General features: G+C 34.0%; 1 protein-coding gene across 1 annotated transcript in view; it reads right to left on the minus strand.

The window, feature by feature from the left end:
* The window catches only part of EPHA5 (EPH receptor A5), a 332,484-nt gene that overhangs the window by 251,953 nt on the left and 61,561 nt on the right, over positions 1-18,970 (minus strand). The gene's annotated exons all lie outside the window — the stretch shown is intronic.

The raw sequence follows: 18,970 nt of genomic DNA on the forward strand, positions 1-18,970 counted from the left end.
CAACTGGCTTGCAGCTGTGCTGTGTGTGGGTAATCTTAAGCATCTGATTTCTGAAAAAATGAAGAAATGGAGAAATTTAATAATTTACCGATATTTACTGAAGATTCAGTCTGCAGTGGTGCAGAATGAAGGGAAATGACAATTGAGACTAGTGCTAAATGACTTTCTGTTGATTCTACAACTTTGAATTACATAATAGATCATCACTCCTATGTCATCTTTGCCACTACCTCCACTCTTCCTTCCTTCTATCCTTGTCTCCTTTATATAAGAGGAGGAGAAATACAGGAACTAGAATTGAGACAAGGTGTTCTATTCCTTATTTTTTATTTATTTATTTATTTTTTTGCGGTATGCGGGCCTCTCACTATCGTGGACTCTCCCGTTGCAGAGCACAAGCTCCGGACGCGCAGGCTCAGCGGCCATGGCTCACGGGCCCAGCCGCTCCGCGGCATGTGGGATCTTCCCGGACCGGGGCACGAACCCATGTCCCCTGCATCGTCAGGCGGACTCTCAACCACTGCGCCACCAGGGAAGCCCTTTCCTTATTTTTAATTCTATAATAAAAGTCCTATTAAACTGTTAGGTTAACAGACTCATTTGCAAATGTACACACATGTTCATTAAATTCATTTTAAAATATGTCTTAAGGTAAAGTCATTGTTCTACGTGTTACTGTTATACAAAGTCCCTAGTCTCAGGGAGTTTATATTCTGCTGAGACAGAGGGAATTAATTAATTTTACAATTACAAGAGGAAAATGTATTTTAAAGATCAATATTTAATGAAAAACTATTGCCACTAAACATGATATTATTAAAGCTTTCTCTATAAGATACAGAGAAAATTAATTAAAAGAAAAAAAAACCTACAATAAGCAACAATAACTTATGTTCCCTGTCTTCAAAGTTTATGTCCTCCTACAAAAGAGGACGTTAGTCTTTAATCTTCCTATTTTTTTTTAGATGGGAATGACATCTTCAGAATAAAGTACACAAACTAATGTATGCATCACCAATATAATTCAGTGAAATTACATATGATAATAGTTTATCAAGGTTTTGTTATAAGAAGAACAACAATTTGCAGACAATAAAGGCCCAGCAGAATAAAAGCCTGATTGCAGCGATGAATAATGCACATCGCCTATGGTACTAATTAACCTTGTACTCCAGTAAGATAATATAGAACAATAAGGCTAATTTGAATGTGGTCCAGCACTTTTCCCTATGGCTTGTGGTTATCACCCTTCAGAACACGTAAAATTTTACTTTGTAAAATGAGAAAGATATATCTGTTATTTTTTACATAAAATAAAAAGTGAAATTATATTTTAATATCATGAATTTTCCGAAAAGGTAGATGAGACATATATATAATATAATGTACAAGATATATAGTATGCTAAATAAAAATAAAATGTGCTAAGTAAAAATAAACATACACTGTTTACTTATAGAGTAAATTATACAGAATATTAACAATACATATTAATTTGGCAAAATACTTAGCTAAAATATCAACGTATAATCAAGCCAACTAGACTCAGAAAATGCCTATAATTTATATCTAATCCTTCGATTAGTGTAACCAAGAATTTTCCCCTTCCTCTTAAAATTATAAGATGAATTAAATGGACAAGGTAAAACTAAAATCTGTAATGGGAATATTTTCTTCAAAAATAAACTCCTATGAATTTATTCAAAATATAATACTTTACTTTTTGTGATTAAATCACTGTTGGATGGACAGTCATAGTGATACCTAGAAGAGATAAATTATCTTCAATCGAAAATGCCAATCTTTAATGTTTTAATCATATTATTTGCTATTATTTAGGTATATTTAAAAATGAAAATAATAACATTTCAAATCCGTTTCAAAAAATCTCTTGCGAAAGTTTGATGATAGAGAAAAGATCTTTTTAGATTTTTAGATGGCATGACACAGCTTCCCCACCCCCCTCCAAAAAATGCTCAAAAGTGACAAAGCATATATATACACGAGTCTTGTCTCTATTGCATGTTTAAAAGTAGGCAGGAAACAAGAGAAACTGAATGTGAACAGAAACTGAATATCTAGTAGAAAAGGTTTTCTACCTTTTATATAAATACACTTCTGAATGAAAATATTGCTCTCTTAGTTCATAACAGTGTATGTTTATTTTTAGACAGAGTTTGCATATATATAAATGTCATTCTTGATGGAAATACTTTGTATTTGAACTATTCTCTTTTGTGAGAAAAGTATATTGTTAGGAAGTCTATTTAAATATTTATTTAGCATCCATATAATGATTACATATATGATCTTTTCTCTTTTGAACTGGTTATCTCTTGATGGGAAAAATCAAAGAAAATTTTGGAGAGAGGATAAAATCAATGCTTGTAAAATACAGTGTGCTGGTCTCTCCACTAACAGTGTGGTATAGAAGTTAAAAGCAGAAACTGAAACAAATGGCCTGGGCTTTCATCCAACTCCACTACTTACTGACTGTTACCCCTGTTATGTAAACTCTCTGTGTCTGCTTGCTTTTCTGTAAAACTTAAGAACCATACATGATTCATAGTGTGTATGTGTGCACACGCGTGCACACGTGCATGTACACAAGGACCAAATTATATAACAAATAAGCAGTGTTCAGTAGAGTGTGTGCCACATAGAACTTGCCATGGAAGTGTTGGGAATGTTATCATTATTATTTTAATATCATCATCAACAGGCTTATCACCATCTCTAATAACGGAGCAAAAAGGATGGATTTATTGTACAGAAAAATTCCTACACACACTTAACAAATATTTATGTCAGGCTATGTCTTTACATATCACAATAATACCCTTCTATGTCCTTTGGTTCTAAGTTAACAGAACCAAACATCCTCTTTTGGAAGAAAGAGGCAAAAGAAAAAACAAAGCCAAAATAGCTTTCTCTTAAGGAATTAACTTCAGGTTTCTCGAAGAATAAAGGTATTCAAATGAAGAAAATCAATTTATAACAGAAAAATTTATAATAGAAGGAGAAAAAAAAGGAAATTAGGAAAGGATATAAGTAGAATTAATCATAAGTAGAAGCAATCAAAGTAATACAAGAGAAGCAGCTTGTATTAGAAAAAAATAACTAAGAATTGGAGAAAAAAAAACCTAACCTAGTTTTAAATCTTGTTTGAGAGTTGGGCCTCAGAGTTTTTCAAGGTCAAATACCACTTCAGTGAGGAAAAATACATGCCAAGTGCATTTCAATGAACAGTAAGAGCTGAAGTCATCAGTACTTTCTTAAGTTTAAAGAGAATATATTCACTTTAGTAGTAGAGAAGCTGAAATGACAGAATAAAAGACAAATAGTTTTGTCTCCAGGACCAAAGTAAGTAAGATGTTTTCGGAAAGAACAGGGATATGTAAGGATTACTGGAGTCTGCAGTTACATTTAGTTGTGCATCTGACCTTTCTATACAGAAAATATAAAACTTTTGTTGTAATTAGCAGTTATAAATCAACAAGCTCTAATAAGCATTTAAAAACTATATTATTAACTAGAAACCAACTGAACAAAATAAAGAAAAAGAACATATATTTTTCTATAGAAGCTAGGGACTTATACCCCCTTCTTTTTTGGTCTTATTATGTAAAACTAGTAATATTTATCATACCAAAACTGAAAAAAATCCTTCCAGTATTACTTTTTTTCACTTGAAATACATTGAACACTCTGATAATTATCTTTGAAATGATGGAAATAGTGTCTCCCAAATAAAGAGAAAAAAAAAAAGAAAGAAGGAGAGAAGAGAGAGAAGGAGTAATGATGGAGAGAGAGACAGAGAGAGAAAGAGTATCCTTAGGGAATTTGAGTTTGCAGCCATATTTTCCTCAATTCCTGGGTTATTTTCCTGACATAAACAATGAAGAAGTAGCACTGCATATTAACAGTATTTGATTGCACATATATTGCTTTAGATCATATGAAACTGCCATCTTTTGTATTTCCAAAGTGGTCATGTACTAGAAATTTCGTATAATTGCACCCAATTTAATAACTTTTTTCCTAATGAAAGTCAAATATTTAAGTTATATAATAATTATACAATCTTGATTTGTCATGATTCTTTCAGCATTACTGACTACATATATATCTAAGCAGAATTAGTTCTTTTTGTACCTTTTCCTATAATTATTATCATATATTGTTCTTTGAATTTGATTTTTTAAAACAAGTAGCAGTTATTATTTTTCTTTACATCAATGCTACGATCGTCTCCATGCTTGTCCTTTGGCTGTACATTTCTCCCCCATATAACTCTAACAATTGAGTTTATCGATTTTTTAAATTAAAAAATAAAACGTGGTGCCTTCTGGGAATGTAGAATAGTCAGTATGTTTTTCTCTCAAAGTTTATATACATTGAAGTAAAAAAAAACTGTATTAGAAGCTAACTCAGAGTTCTTGGAAATCATACTTAATCTATTTCAGCTCCAATTTCCTCACTTATAAAATAGAAACAACAGTATATCTGTCAGAGTTACATTGTTTCTATATACCTCATACATAGCTGGGTCTAAAAATGCAGGAATATGTACTATTTTTTTCCTAGAACAGTTCTGTTTTACCTATTAGAACATAAGGATATTTGCCTTTATTATCAGGTTGACTGTTTAATTTAGATGAGTCAACAGAGAAGTAACAATTATTTTAATTGTACTATTTTATTTATGAAGATCTGTTTGCTCATTTTTTAATTTTTATATTATATTTCTTTTGTTTTGTATTCCACTTCTTTTCAACTTCCCACGATTAAGAATGACATGAAAATACTTCAAAATTGAAGTCTCCAGTAAGACACCTTGTACCTGAAAGCCATAATATCAGAATTGGTGGGGAGGTGAAGAATCATTTAGTTTCTTTATTGTGGACATGAAAATTCAAAGGCCACACCAGGTCCATGAGGTGCAGAGGCTTTTCCCAAGCTAGAATCTTTACAAAAATCTTCTCACTCACATTGTACAGTACAATTTCATTTTTCTTTTTTTTTTGCTTCCCTACCCCACCCCCAAAAGAAACAAAAGCAACAAAACAAACAAAACTTGAATAAAATCACACTTCAATACTCCAAAAGCTAAAACATGAAAAAGAAAAAGGTTTCCTGTACTACTTATGGGAGCAGACAAATAAGGCAAAGTAATTTATGTGCATAAGGATGCAAAAAGCAAAAAAGTCAGAAATGGATTGAGAGTTCTTAACCTACAACCCAATCTCCCTCTCTCTCTCTCTCTCTCTCTCTCTCTCTCTCTCCCTCGCGCGCGCGCACAGCACGTATATTGAGTTTATTCCAAAGGTTTTTTCTTCCCCTACTTTGAATATTCACATAGAAAACAGGTAATCAATTCTAGTTTGGTTCCTGATTATAGGGTCTCTATTGACCTGGGTAAGAGCTTCATGCTCTTGCAATTTCCTCTCACTCACACTTTGCTTTGCTCACACAGTCTTGCTTTGCTTTATTTGTTCCATTCCCCTGTCACTACATAATCCTTCTACCTTAAATTTCCTTTCCACATCCTCAGTTTGAGGTCTGAATATGGGGACAATAATCTCTAGGCGACTCTGGTGACTCCTAGGTCCCTCCAGGGTGCCTCTGCCTCTGATATACAGTGTAGTTCTGCTCACATAGATGTTAGATTACCCCACAAGGGATTTGAGTCGGGTGACAAAATTAAGTGGAGCTCAAGTGCATTTTAATGGAGAACATATAATACAGTGGGAAAACATAGATATGAAACAAACACACCTAGGTTAAAATGTCAGTTTGCCACTTTATAGTTTTAGTTAAAATTAACCTCTCTGAGCTTCAGTTCCCCCTGAAACTATGGCTCACAGGACACTGTCAAGCTTAAAAGAGAGAATGTCAATAAAACATTTAATAGTACCGGCACACAGCAGGTCTTTGCACATGTGTCAACCCTTCTTCTTGCCTCACCATCCCATATAAGATACCCTGACAATTCTGCCATTTGGAATTATCATTAATTGCCACTTTTTGTCATTTATCATTTATTGGCCTTATTTCTTGGAATCTCTATTATTTCTAGTATATTATTGCTTTTTACACTGACTTGAAAGTCAAACTATTCCCTTTGGCCAGCTTTTGTATTTTCAAGGAACAAGAATTTTTTCTCCTCAGCTTTCATTCCATTCTCTTCTAACTTCAGATGAAAACAATGTAAGTTCTGAGATCTGATCAGAGGAACACTCTGGCCAGTCTTCCCCTTGATGATGGAGGTTGCCCTTGGTTAAGACTTTTACTTTAGATTTTCCTAAAACTCAGATTTTTTTTGCCTAACTAACTCTGTGCCTCCTCAATGATTAATTTCTTCTTCCTTCAGTCCCTAATCAAAGTTTGTTACAAATGGACTCTCCATTCCTGTAATATACATTCAATTCCTTGCAACATGCCTGGTTGGCCCAGTTTATTTCCCTCTTAAATTGAAATTAAAATTTTCCCACTAATACTCAGAAACCTCCTCAGTCTTTACAGGCCGTGACCTGAGGAGATGACCCGGTACAGACTGGACTGGACAGAATGCTCCCCCCTCCCAGGGTTCCACATGTCCTAGGAGGATAGGTCGCCATCCCAGGGTGGTGAAAGCAACACAAGCAAACATTAGTTGAAAAAGCAGATACAAACAAACAAGCAAACCTCCAGTACTTTGCCTAGGGTTATTTTTCACTGAAATGGCTTTCAACTTTTAAAGTAACTAGCATGTACTGAGGATTTGCTCTAGGCCAAGTACTAAGCTTCATGAGCCTCCAGTCTTTAAAATCTAATCCAGGTTTCAAAATCATAAACAATACTTTTACTGTGAGAGACAGTGGAAAAACTTTTTTCCTATGGATTAGTTTCTAACGTTATGTACTGAGATCAATAACATCTCAGTGCCTGCCAATAAAACATGGAAGAAATCAAACTGTAAAAATAAAGTGCTATACTTGAGTATTATTTTGAGGCAACTACTAACAGATGTTTCCCTCTTGTCCATGGTGGGACAAAAGTTCCTATTTTGGATTTAACTTCATTTTCACCTGAATGAAGAGCAAAGTTCCTCCAAGTTTAAGTGCATTATCTGTTGCTGTTTGTTTGTGTGGGCCTGAAGAGGAAGGCCTGACTTAAGTCAGCTCTATTGTTACTGTGTAAATGCCCTCACCAGCCCCTCTCTCCAACCACTGACTGTGTCCAAAAAAGCTACTGCTGTCACAAAACAAGGAGTCCTCACTGTTGTGACATTTCATTTATCTGGGCAGCAACATGCTTGAAAGGAGACTGCCTCGTCTGAGTCAAGTATGGAAGACAATCAAACCCAGTTAAGCAAACCAGTGTTGACATATTAAATCAGGCTTGAGCCAAGAAAGCAAAAACAGGTGACACACAAAACCTTCTAAAGAAAATTTTAAATAAATAAATAATACAGGTCAGTGTAGTTCTAAAAAAAGAAGCTTTTAGCGTTGGAAAATACTGGGACTAGGTGAATACGGGGACATCATTCATAGGAGCCAGTGATTATGTGGCTCTCTGATTGTGAGGTGCAAAACTAGAGTTAGTGTGGTAAAGGGAAGCATAGGAGAATACTGGGAAGCTTTAGGGAAATCACATCACCTTACTTTCCAATCCATAAAATGGAAAATAAAATTTTGATAGTTCCATTCTTTATTTAAGAAATGTCCTAATAGAATCCTTTCCAAGCGCTTTGAATTCATCAGAGGAAAAGCCGTTATGCATATGGAGTAGTGTATTATTAATCTCCTGCACAATCACACAGCAGGAACTTTGGAGTGCTCATTCTCTAAGTCTGATTCCGGCTAACAATTCCATCAAAGAAATGGAGTTATCCATCAGTCAAATTATCATTTTCTCTAATTGTTACTTCCCCCAAACTGTGTCTCTTCTTTTTTTTTTTTTTTTAATTTAAACTATACCTTAACAGCACTCAAATGAGCAGGATATCTTCAAGCTCAGAAAAGATCAAAGCATATCAACAAATTACTTGAGTTCTTAAGGACGAACCCTACTGGTCAGCCATAAATGCAGACACAGTGTTTAAACAACAAAGTATAGAAGATAAGATGTGATCCACATCTATGACCAGAAATAATAAAGGATACAAAAGGCTTTTCATGTAATGATAACCAGTTATGAGATCATGAATAGCTTAGAATTCATAGTTTTATTTTTACAGCTAATTAATAATACATTCTAGAAAAAACTATGCGGAGCTAGTGGCTCCATGCCTTCCTGCTTTATAATAATTGGCATGTCCTTCTGGACTAACGTACAAACTAAATTTAAAGGCAATAAATTATACTGTTTAGGCAAACAGCATACTTAACCTTTTTTCCTGTGAGTAGTATAAACTGGATATATAAACAAATCAATTAAATAGATTGATACCTTCAAATTAAGCTAAGCTTCTTATTAGTTGCTTGGATAGTTAGCTTTCTGTGCAACCCTCCAAAGTGGTTAAGCAGATTTTTCAAGGCTTATCCATACAGGAGGTGCACTACATAAATCTAAACATGTCGAGCAGAAAACATTTGACATATTAATTATAATAGAAATATGGCCCTAAGAAGAATCAGTGCTTCTTATTCAGGATTATCATGGATGCTATATGTGATTACAAACTACAAATCAATTTGTGATTAAGTGTGTTTATATACTGTTCAAAGTACAACAGTAGAATGGAGAATCTGAAGTTAAATATATGATTCTAATGCCAAGTCTAAAACGTGGTGGCTGTGTGATACTGGGCAGGTTAATCTTCTCCCTACTTGCAACATTTGGACCCCAATTTATCAGCTTACTGACGATCATAATATTTGCAACTAATATATCAAATCCTGATTAGCTAAAGTCAAGCCACAGGCTGTGCTAATATTTAAATATGTTATTCCCACCCCCCCAAATTAAAGTTCTCTTTTTTCTGCAGAAAAGGATAATTTTGTTTTAGTTATTTTGTTGTAACAGAGAGCTTATGAAATACATCAAGATTTCCATCTGTATCATATCTCCATTTTTAGTACTATGAAAAAATATGATTATTCTTATTTCAATAAAGAGCATTAACATAGCACCTCTAAACTCCTGTCTTTAGTTTTCTTTTATTCAGGATGAAATTATTTATTATAATTACACTAAGTTGGCTAATAACATGAAATTAAATTTTGTGGTATCATTTAGTATCCTTTATGCTAAAATTGTTTTAGACAAAACAGTATAACTACTAGTTTGTGTTTCCAAGTTTCATAAATGTTCCTTTTATACTTCTTTCTCAAAGCCAGGATGTCCTTTTCCCTAAATTAATTTTTTTAATATTATTTTTTTGAAGAAGTTTGAGAGATTTTGATAAAAGAATGTGGAAAGAATTTAAGGAAATGCAGGAATTTTTTCTCTATGGTCTGTAAATCATTTTAATTCTAATGCTACTTGCAGAAGAAGAAAAGTAAAAGATAACTTTTTCTCTATTCATGTCAATGTTAAAATGTCAATTCTCATTTTAAAAAGTTACTTTACTTGACAAATGTTTCAGTTTAATTTTTTCAGCTATTAACTCTTTAGTAAAATAAAACATGTTGACTAAAACATAAATGAAATGTACTTTTCGAAAAATGAACTACTTTTTATTTCTGATAAAATGAATACCAATGAATTTTACATTTGGTGGGTGGAGAGTGTTTCAGACAGGGATGTATATATCCTTCACTAATTTTAGCTTCCTGTAGGTCAGCAATAATTTTACAAAATTAAAAGTTTTATATTTGGGCATTGTATACTTAGGGAACTATAGACTTAAGTTTAGCATTTACTAGTTCACCCAAGTCTTCTGGTTCCAACAACATGAAGGTCTAAGAAAACCTGGAAACGCTCCAGGTACAAGTACCTAGAAATTAAATTAAATAGAACAAAGCTTGGGGCTGATAAAGTTAATTCATATACTGGGACCCACAAAATTGAGGTCACCCCAGTGGCCCAGCACATGTCACAAATCTAAACCTAAATCAGCCTGCATTTAAGAGAAACCTAACATACACCAATCAGTATCCTCAAACTCAGCTTTAGTTAGCCCACCTTACCCTAGAAAGTAGGACCTGCTAGCCTTGTAATTAAATCCGGACCTCCTAGCCAATCATTCCCTGGTTCCGCATTGCCTCTTCTAAAGCTCTAAAAACCTCACTCTTGCCCAAAATCCCCTGGGAAGAGTGTCCCACTGCTGGTGAGGCACTGTACTCATGGATTATTTTGAATAAAGGATATCAAACTTGTTACTAAATTGTTTTAGTTTTGTCATTTAACAGGGCTCATTTTACTGTGTTTTGTTTTAATGCAGGGAAATTTTAAGATGGCAATACATTTTATAAATCTGGGGATGGAAACCCACAGGGGGCAGAAAAAAAGAGGGAACCAAAGCATGGAGTGCTGCCTTTTAGAGCTGATCCTATCCTGCTTCTCTGGAGGACAGGAGGGCTGAGAATGGGTGTGGGAAATGGGAAGACTTGGATTTTAATGTCCCAGGGTCCAGGAGAAAAAGCCATAGTAGCCTTGTGTCAAGTGGGGAGCCCTTCAGAGAGTCTGAAACCTTGAAAAACTGGCTGCACCCTCAAGAAGGTACTGGTTAATAGGAGGACGAGGAGAGGAGAATTTGTAGAGTTAGACAGAATAAGACAAAATATTAATATGCTTATCATTTCTGTGTTGTTTATACAGTTTCTTTGTATTTGGGTATAAAGCAGAAGGTTGGCAGACTACAACCTATGGGCCAAATCCTGCCTGTCACCTGTTTATGTAAATAAAGTTTTATTGGAATACAAAAAAAAAAAAAAATACAGGGCACTGGGTAAAACGTTGCCCATGTATACAAGGAGTGCCAAAGAGGCTTGTGGGAGGTGGGACCTCTTCATGGAGGGAAGAAATCAGTCTTCAAGAATCAAAATTTGTGGCCTTCCCTGGATGAGGTTTTGGGGTATAAATTTACACAATTTATAAAAGCCACCAAACCTTAATCCTAACTATCATAAAACTCCTTAATCTGGACTACACGTTACAGTCACCTAGGGAGCTTTAAAAAAAAATACTGACGCTCTGGCCAGCACCACACAATGGAATCAGAATCTCTCATAGGTGTGTCCAGCAACAATATGGTTTTAAATTATTAAAATTACTGTGTTGCACTATAAAAATGTTGAGAAGAGAAGAATTAGATAAAAACTGGTCCCAATAATACCTCATCAGTAGGAGGAAAGCTTAAATCATGTGAAGAACTCCTACAAGCCAATAAAAAAAGACAAGCACTCCAAAAATGTAATTCATAAATTGGAGTGATTAGGACATGGCTGCCATTTGTACTTTTTTCTCTACCTTGTTGTGGTTTGATTTTTCCCCTAATTTGCCAATATTGTTTACTTATGATAATAGTAGAATGAATTGATAGTAAATATGAGATTCCAAAGTCAAGAAGCAATTAGCAGAAATAAAAAAGGAAAGAATTTCATTAGGTCTAATACAATCAAAAGTTATATAATTACCATCTATATCAAAACAAGAAACATCTGGAGGGAAAGATAAATATATAATTAATGCGTAATAGTCATGAAACAACATGGAGAGTGCAATATTTTGATATTTATTCAAAGGGATTAAGATAAATACATTCCTTGCCCTTATGTAGTTACATGGCCCTAAAATTTATCTGTATTTCAGCTCCCTAATCTTTAAAATAAAGAAAAAAGGAGGATTAACTCCAAGAGTCCTTTATATTAGTGCTTCTCAAACTTAGATGCACATAAAAAACACCAAGGGATCTAGCTAAAATGTAGATTCAGATTCAGTTTTTCTATGATGGGGCTTAAGATTCTGCAGTTCTAAAAGTTCTCAGGTCATGCTGAAGTGGCTAGTCCATGCCCTGCTCCTGAAGTAGGCATACTTTATGTGCCTTTATAGGCTGTCTCTGCAGGTGCATGTTGTATTATTTAACATTTCACATATGAGGAAAATTGGGCTCAATCTGATTTTGTTTGTCCACAGTCACACAGCTACCAAAAGGAAAAGTGAGATTTGAACGGAGAACTGCATCACCTAAAGCCCACAGCTCTCTTTACTGCATAAAAAATCTGGTGGTGATTTCAGGTCGATTTTGAGGTTTTAAGTCTACTTAATGATTTTATGCCATTGGTGGCTACTTTGTTTCATATCATTTGCATTCTTTTTTTAACTTTTTGCTCTTAAGAATCTGAGAACAGACACTGAGATGTTTGCTGAATCACACTCAGTGAGTTTTCAAAATTAAATTTTCCTGTACACACAACTTTTCCCATGAGAGCTATACTGATTTATGTTATCAGACTTTGTAAAAATCCTTCTGCTGCTATCTGAATAACAAAAAAAAGCAAACAATAAAACAGAAGGAGTACGTTGTGGTTTCCCAGTACATTTAAGTATCATGGATTTTAAATCACTTCTGAATATATCAATTCAGATATATGATGATATATAATAGCCTTTATCTTTATCATTAAATTTTTCTTCAGAGAATTATCTTTCTATATTAATTTATTTCTATATTTGTTTGTTAATTTATATATTTCTATATTAATTTGTTATAATAAAAGTAGCCTATCCAATGCATATCCTTTTAATAAATGTTTTTTATCAGGAGATGTTTTGTAAAATATGAGACACTTGAACATAAATATAATCATTAATTCTCCATCCATGTGATCATAATGGAGCTCAAGATCAGAAATGCTAAAATTCCTTTGCACGGTAACAATACGGAATGTGCCACCATCATAATAAGACATTCTAGAGACTGACCCAAAGTAAAATGTACAAAGTAGCTATTACTATTACTGTAAATATGAGGCATAGTATTTATTTGTTACATTTATTCTAAACATGGCATAGGAAAGGGAGACTCAAGACTTTGCCTAATGTACCTTCTTTTATGAGTGAGAAAGTAGGAGTGCAAAATCAAGATCAAAAGCTTGTCTAGGAGGGATTATGGAGTGTTTGCTTCTGCTTCTTCTATTTCTTTTTCTTTATTGCCAAATCTCTCTCTCTCTCTCTTTTTTTTTTTTTACTGTGCACATATCCAGAAGATTCACTGGACCAATGAAACATTAAGTTCTTAAAAAAGAAAAGGCTTTCATTCTTTCAACTGGTATAATAATTTACAAGCTGCCATCCACCACACCAATACTCTCATAAATAAACTGAGTTGTTTCATATTTGATATGTATGTATTTGACCCTAGGTATTATTAGGAATTCTCTATCCTTAAGACAGTATAATATGTATATGAATAGCCTCTTTTAGCAGGTAATTTCAGGGAGTAGCAGCTCTATTATTTCTCAGATTTTAATATGCAAATACATTTTAATATAATTTTAGAGGGAAAAGAGATATATACAAAATTGATTAATATACTATGATAGATCTCTGCACTGAAAGCTTCCATCTGCTTGTTAAGCTGTTTCCCATAGTCTTCATGTGGCTTCTTTTTTCACATCTGTGTTAAACATCACCTTTTCAGAGAAACATTTTCTTACTACCCATTTTTTTGCACACTCACACTGCCAGTAACAACGCTCATAAACTGTAACTGTAGATGTGAGTGCATATGTATGTTTGTGAGCTATCTGTCTGCATTACTAGGATACAGGAATTGTATAGATAGACTACAGTGCCTAGTACAATAACTTAAAGGATGAGCGATCAATAATTTAAAGAATGAGTGATGATACCTAAGGAGAGAGCAAATCTCCTTCATAAAGTAGGTTCCAATATATTTACATAGTTTTGATCACCCAATAAATAAAAATGTAGGACTATCCTTTGATAAATGATTCTACTAAAGAATATACTCTCTAGTTTAAACAAATTAGAGAATTTTCTAAGCTGAAGCTACCCTGTATTTTCCAATGGACAGACACATATTCCTGTACATAATTTTATTTTTAATAAAATATCTAAGACATAGATAACGTTTATTGAATAAGTACTGTTTTCTAGGCATTATTCTAAATAATTTTCATATAATATCTCCTAGAATTGCTATGAGGTAGTTAGAGACGAGGAAAACAAGGAATAAAGAGATTCAACAACTTGGCCAGGGATACAGAGCTGATAAAGACAGAGGTAGGATTTGAATCCAGGCATTCTGGCTCAGAATCTGCATGCTTAAAACACTAGGGTATGTTGCGTCTCATCAGCAGCATATTTACTGATATACTATATCACTTTATCCAAGTTAAATTAGTCACATTTCAAAATGAATACGCATTTTAAGAAATGTACACTTCTTTCGTTCTGCAGAAAAATGTTCACTTTTGCAAAGGTAACCAGTCTATAAACATATTTAGCTTTAGCAGCACATCTGCTCACGTAGGCAGATGGAGTATATTTCAATCAGTGGTTCTCAGCTAAGAGGGATTTTTGCCTCCAGGGGTCATTGGTAATATATGGAGGCATTTTTGACTATGAATATCAGGAGTGGAGTATTAGAGGCCAAGGAAGCTGCTAAATATCCTACGGTGAACAGGACCACCCCTCCCCCCAAACAACTAGTTATCTGGCCCAAATACCAATAGTATCAGCGTTGAAAAACCCTGATTTAGAAAAAAAAAAAAAGCAAAAACAAAAAAAATGCAGAGTATGCTCTAACATTTTAATAGAACTAATCTAAAATTATTCAAGGGAGGAGTTGAAAAGAAAAATCTATTTTATTACTCTCATGTGTAATACCTACAAATAGATGAAATGACTTAACTACTTGATTGCCTTAGTGGTGGTTCACAGCAGTAGGTCACACACACACCATTGACACTCTACTTTCATAATTGCCATCTTTTGTTAAAATTTTTAAATTAAAATTAGTTTCCTTCTTTTGCATAAAATAGCATAACAAATAGGACCAAAAGTTCAACCCCTTTGAAGTTTTTTGGTAATGTGTCTAATTAAAAATAACTAGACTCTCCAATGCATAATTATATGAACACCTAATACCCTAAATTTCCAGCCAATTTTGTTTCAAACATAAATATGCACCAGAAGTTTGAATGACCGACATACTACTCCCTGCAGTATCTGTACTGTTTCTGAATCAAGGCTCTTTCTTGAGCTCAGTATTTTCACTACATTTCCTTGCTGTGCAATCATCTCCCAGTTGGACAATTAATGTGTTTTTTCTCCGCAGCCCTTGGCATGTGACACCCCCCCTTACCCTGTATTTGAGCATGCACCATATACCTTCTTCACTCTGACTGGTTTTGGCAGTGACCCACAATCTAAATCTCTTTCCTCCATTTGATATAAGTGAAACTATAATTATCTAGGGGTAATTTCAAATTACTACTTCATTCCGCTAGCAACTGATGAAGATTAGTGGTCTTGCCTTGCATCTGAGTAAGTCGGCAACATAATCACAAGAGAACTCAGCAGGCAACATTTGATTCATGTGAACTCAATTACTTCTGTCAAACACATTCACTTCAATAAAAAGCAGAAACTTCCAAAATGGGTTTCTGCTAACAATTTTGTGCTCAAAAAGATTTCATTTGACTCTTAAGGGAAAAAATAGTGTGAATTTCATCAGAAATAATAATAAATAACAAATATGGAAACATACTTGAATAAATGGATTTAATACATTATTAGTTCCTGAAAATAAAGAACATTTCAAGGAAATAAATTTGTATACTTAAGGCAGCTTATTATAGAAAATTCAGGCATATAAGTAAGCTTTAGAAAAATGAATTCACTCTATGTTTTAACGTAATACAATAGAAACCAGAGTACTTGCTTACCTTGTTAAAATCAGATTATTATGGAAAAGGTAGTCAAGTTCTCCTAAAGGAAGTTAAATATGAACTGCTAAATGGACAGGGACTCCTGAATCACTTCTTGGTTGTCTTCTGGGTTGAAGCCGCCATATGTTAATAAGCTGCCTAGCATTCTGATTCCTTAAGGTTTAGTTGCTAAAAGCCTCTCGGTCAAGTCTATCATGCCCTGCACGCATATCAGGTCACATGAACAAGATCCAACAGCAACTACCTGGTCACTTCCTAGTACAGATTCAGTAAATCTTAACATATGACAATCATTACAACAGGTTTACTCAAACTTCACCTTCTTATTACAGCCTTACTTAAATCCCAACATATTTTGATTATAAAAGAAACTGAGTTATTAAATGTAAATATGTAATAAGGCTATATTATAAACACTTTTCAGCATGTGATGTTTTGAGGTCTACAAAAATCACTAAGACGACCTCTATGATAGTTAATATATCATATGCCAATCATATATGATTTAATACCTGAAACTTGAAAATTTGGCCTGAGAATCTTAGGACTAAGTAAAGATTAATTTAAAAGACATATTTGTCAATTTTTATGACCAAGGATGTTTTCTAAAGATAAGTACAAAGGTAAAATAAACACAATTATTTATTTAAAATAAATAATTTTAAAACATAGTATTCTTTTATGACTTTGCTCATCCTATTTCCTCTTTTGAATTCATTTTCCTTACCTCTTGCCTTTTGATTTCCTTCTCACTTCTTAAGATTACATACACCACTGCTGTAATCAAGGAGTATGTAGTCTAATGGGGGTGGGGAGTGAATCATAAATCAAATAATAAGTTAACAAATATGTGCAAAATCATAACTCTAAATGGTTTTATGAAGGAAAATATGTGAGTAAATAACAGAGGGGGATGACCTAGTCTTCAAGGATCAGGGCCAGCTTCCTTGAACAAGGAGTGTTGGAGCACAGATCTGAAGGATTAGTATGAGTTGATCAGGCATAAGGGAGGTAAAAGAATTTTTCAGGGGAAGGGAACAGAATCATAGAAGAACAAGTAATGAAAGTGAGCCTTTGAGAAACTAAAAGCGAGCCAGTGTGGCTAGTGCATAGTTTAAGATGTGTCTAGAGAGCTAACAGGAGCAAAGTCATGCAGGATCTTAGGCTACTTTCAAAACTTTATTTTAAAGGAAACCATTGAAGAGTCTAAAGTAAGTGTGTTGGGACTAGGCAGGGACTGAAGAGGATAAGTGTGTGCAACTACCAGATTTGCATTTTTGTAGAGATGATACACTCACATGGCTCAAAAAACAAAACTACATAAAAAGTCATTCATTATATTTAAAAATAAAGTTCCAACAAGATATGCTTATAGATTGGAGGAAAAACGAAACAGAGAGAAGTGGGTGATTTTATGAGATAATTGCGTGGTAGTTTCTATAAATACTTTGGGATGGATTGAAAGTGGGAGGTGGGTAAGAAGGAGATGTCAAGAATGATTCCTAGATTTCTGGCCTATCAAGGATAGCACCAAAACATCAACGTCCCTACTTAAAGGTTTGGGGACAGTACATTAAAACCATAGAATGAGTTAGAGTTATGGAGGAATTGTATATGATACGCACACTTACACACATACATACATCTACATTTGCATGTACATATAATATATAGGTTTAAATGCATATATTTATTTATGTGGGACTATGTGTGATGCCTTAATTCTCCAAAACAAACCTTCAACATTTATTTATTCATTCAATAAGATATGTTATTTATAGAATAAACATTTGAAATTCCTCCTAGAGCGGCCACATATCATTTGTACATGGGAAAACACCAAGAGGCACTATTCATATAGACTGCACTGTGTAGAACAACTTCTGGTGCTGTGTCTACAGCCTTCATGACCCACAGCCTTTGTTCCTCCTACCAGAGTAGGGTAGTAAACACATTTATTGATGTTTCCTCCAAGGTAGCCTCTCCAGTTCATCCCTCTTTCTCTCAGGTCTCTACTCCTCAATTAGTAAGAGTACGAGAATAGGAAGTTGCAGTAAATGCATGCACTAAAAAACATCCTGTCAGAACACTACTTCCCTAAGATGTTTTCATGATAAGCACCTGCAGAATATTTTAAGCCCAGTAACAATCAAAAATTATCCTCTAAATGCAGAGATCCTTTATACTCTGTGTGGATACGGACGAAGACAAAAGTCACTGTGTTTGAACTAAAGCTACCACATTATCATTCGCTAAAAGGATATAAACAAATAACCAAATCAAGCATGCTGCTTTATAATAATAGTAAACAAATTCTTAGAAATAATAAGATTCATATTGTAAATATTTTAGGGAAAAGAATACAGTGTATTCAATGGATTATATTTAACTCCCACTTCTGATTCTACAATTACATATATCTTCACCTTATACCAAGAAGGCTGCTCAAAAAGAAAAGTTAAGTTAATGTTAGTTAGAACTTTCCTTTAAATCCAAACCTAAATAAAATCTGATTCATTTCCTTGACAAACTTAAAAGCTTATCTGAAACATAATTTAGATTTAATAAAACTTTACATATACATATAAAGGAATAGAGAATTGTAGATTACATGGAGAAATAATCATGCACTTGATTGTAGATGGTATACAAATATGAGGTGATGTTGAAAAAGGGAGTTTAAATATGGTGCAATGTGTTTCTAGAGAGAAATAATTAAGCAAAGTCAGTATGATTTACAGGAAATTTCCTAGTTTTGTTTCCCTGGATCTACGGTCAATCTACAGTCAGGCCTGAACAAACTGAGCAAGTTTGATCCACATTATATACTGGATTTAGAAAAAAAAAAATGCACCTGAAGCTACCAGTGGGATTAGGGGACTTCTTAGCATTTGGTTTTCTCCTCAGTTAATACACATTAACTCTCATTACCTATTTGGCATGTACACATCATGGTGAAAACAAGTTCAGGTTCATAAGGATGGGCTTTTCCTCTTTTAAGGAAAACGTGTTTTCTTCTTCATAAGCTGTTCTTCACTTTGCATAAAGTACTATCCTGTTCCAAAAAGCTATTGATAAAGATCCAAGTTTAAAAGGGCAACTCACCACACTGTGGGCAAAATGAG

The sequence above is a fragment of the Delphinapterus leucas genome, chromosome 5, assembly GCF_059928025.1.
Source record: "Delphinapterus leucas isolate spDelLeu-1000000601 "Yukka" chromosome 5, BTC_Dleu_Yukka2, whole genome shotgun sequence".
NCBI lineage: Eukaryota > Metazoa > Chordata > Mammalia > Artiodactyla > Monodontidae > Delphinapterus > Delphinapterus leucas.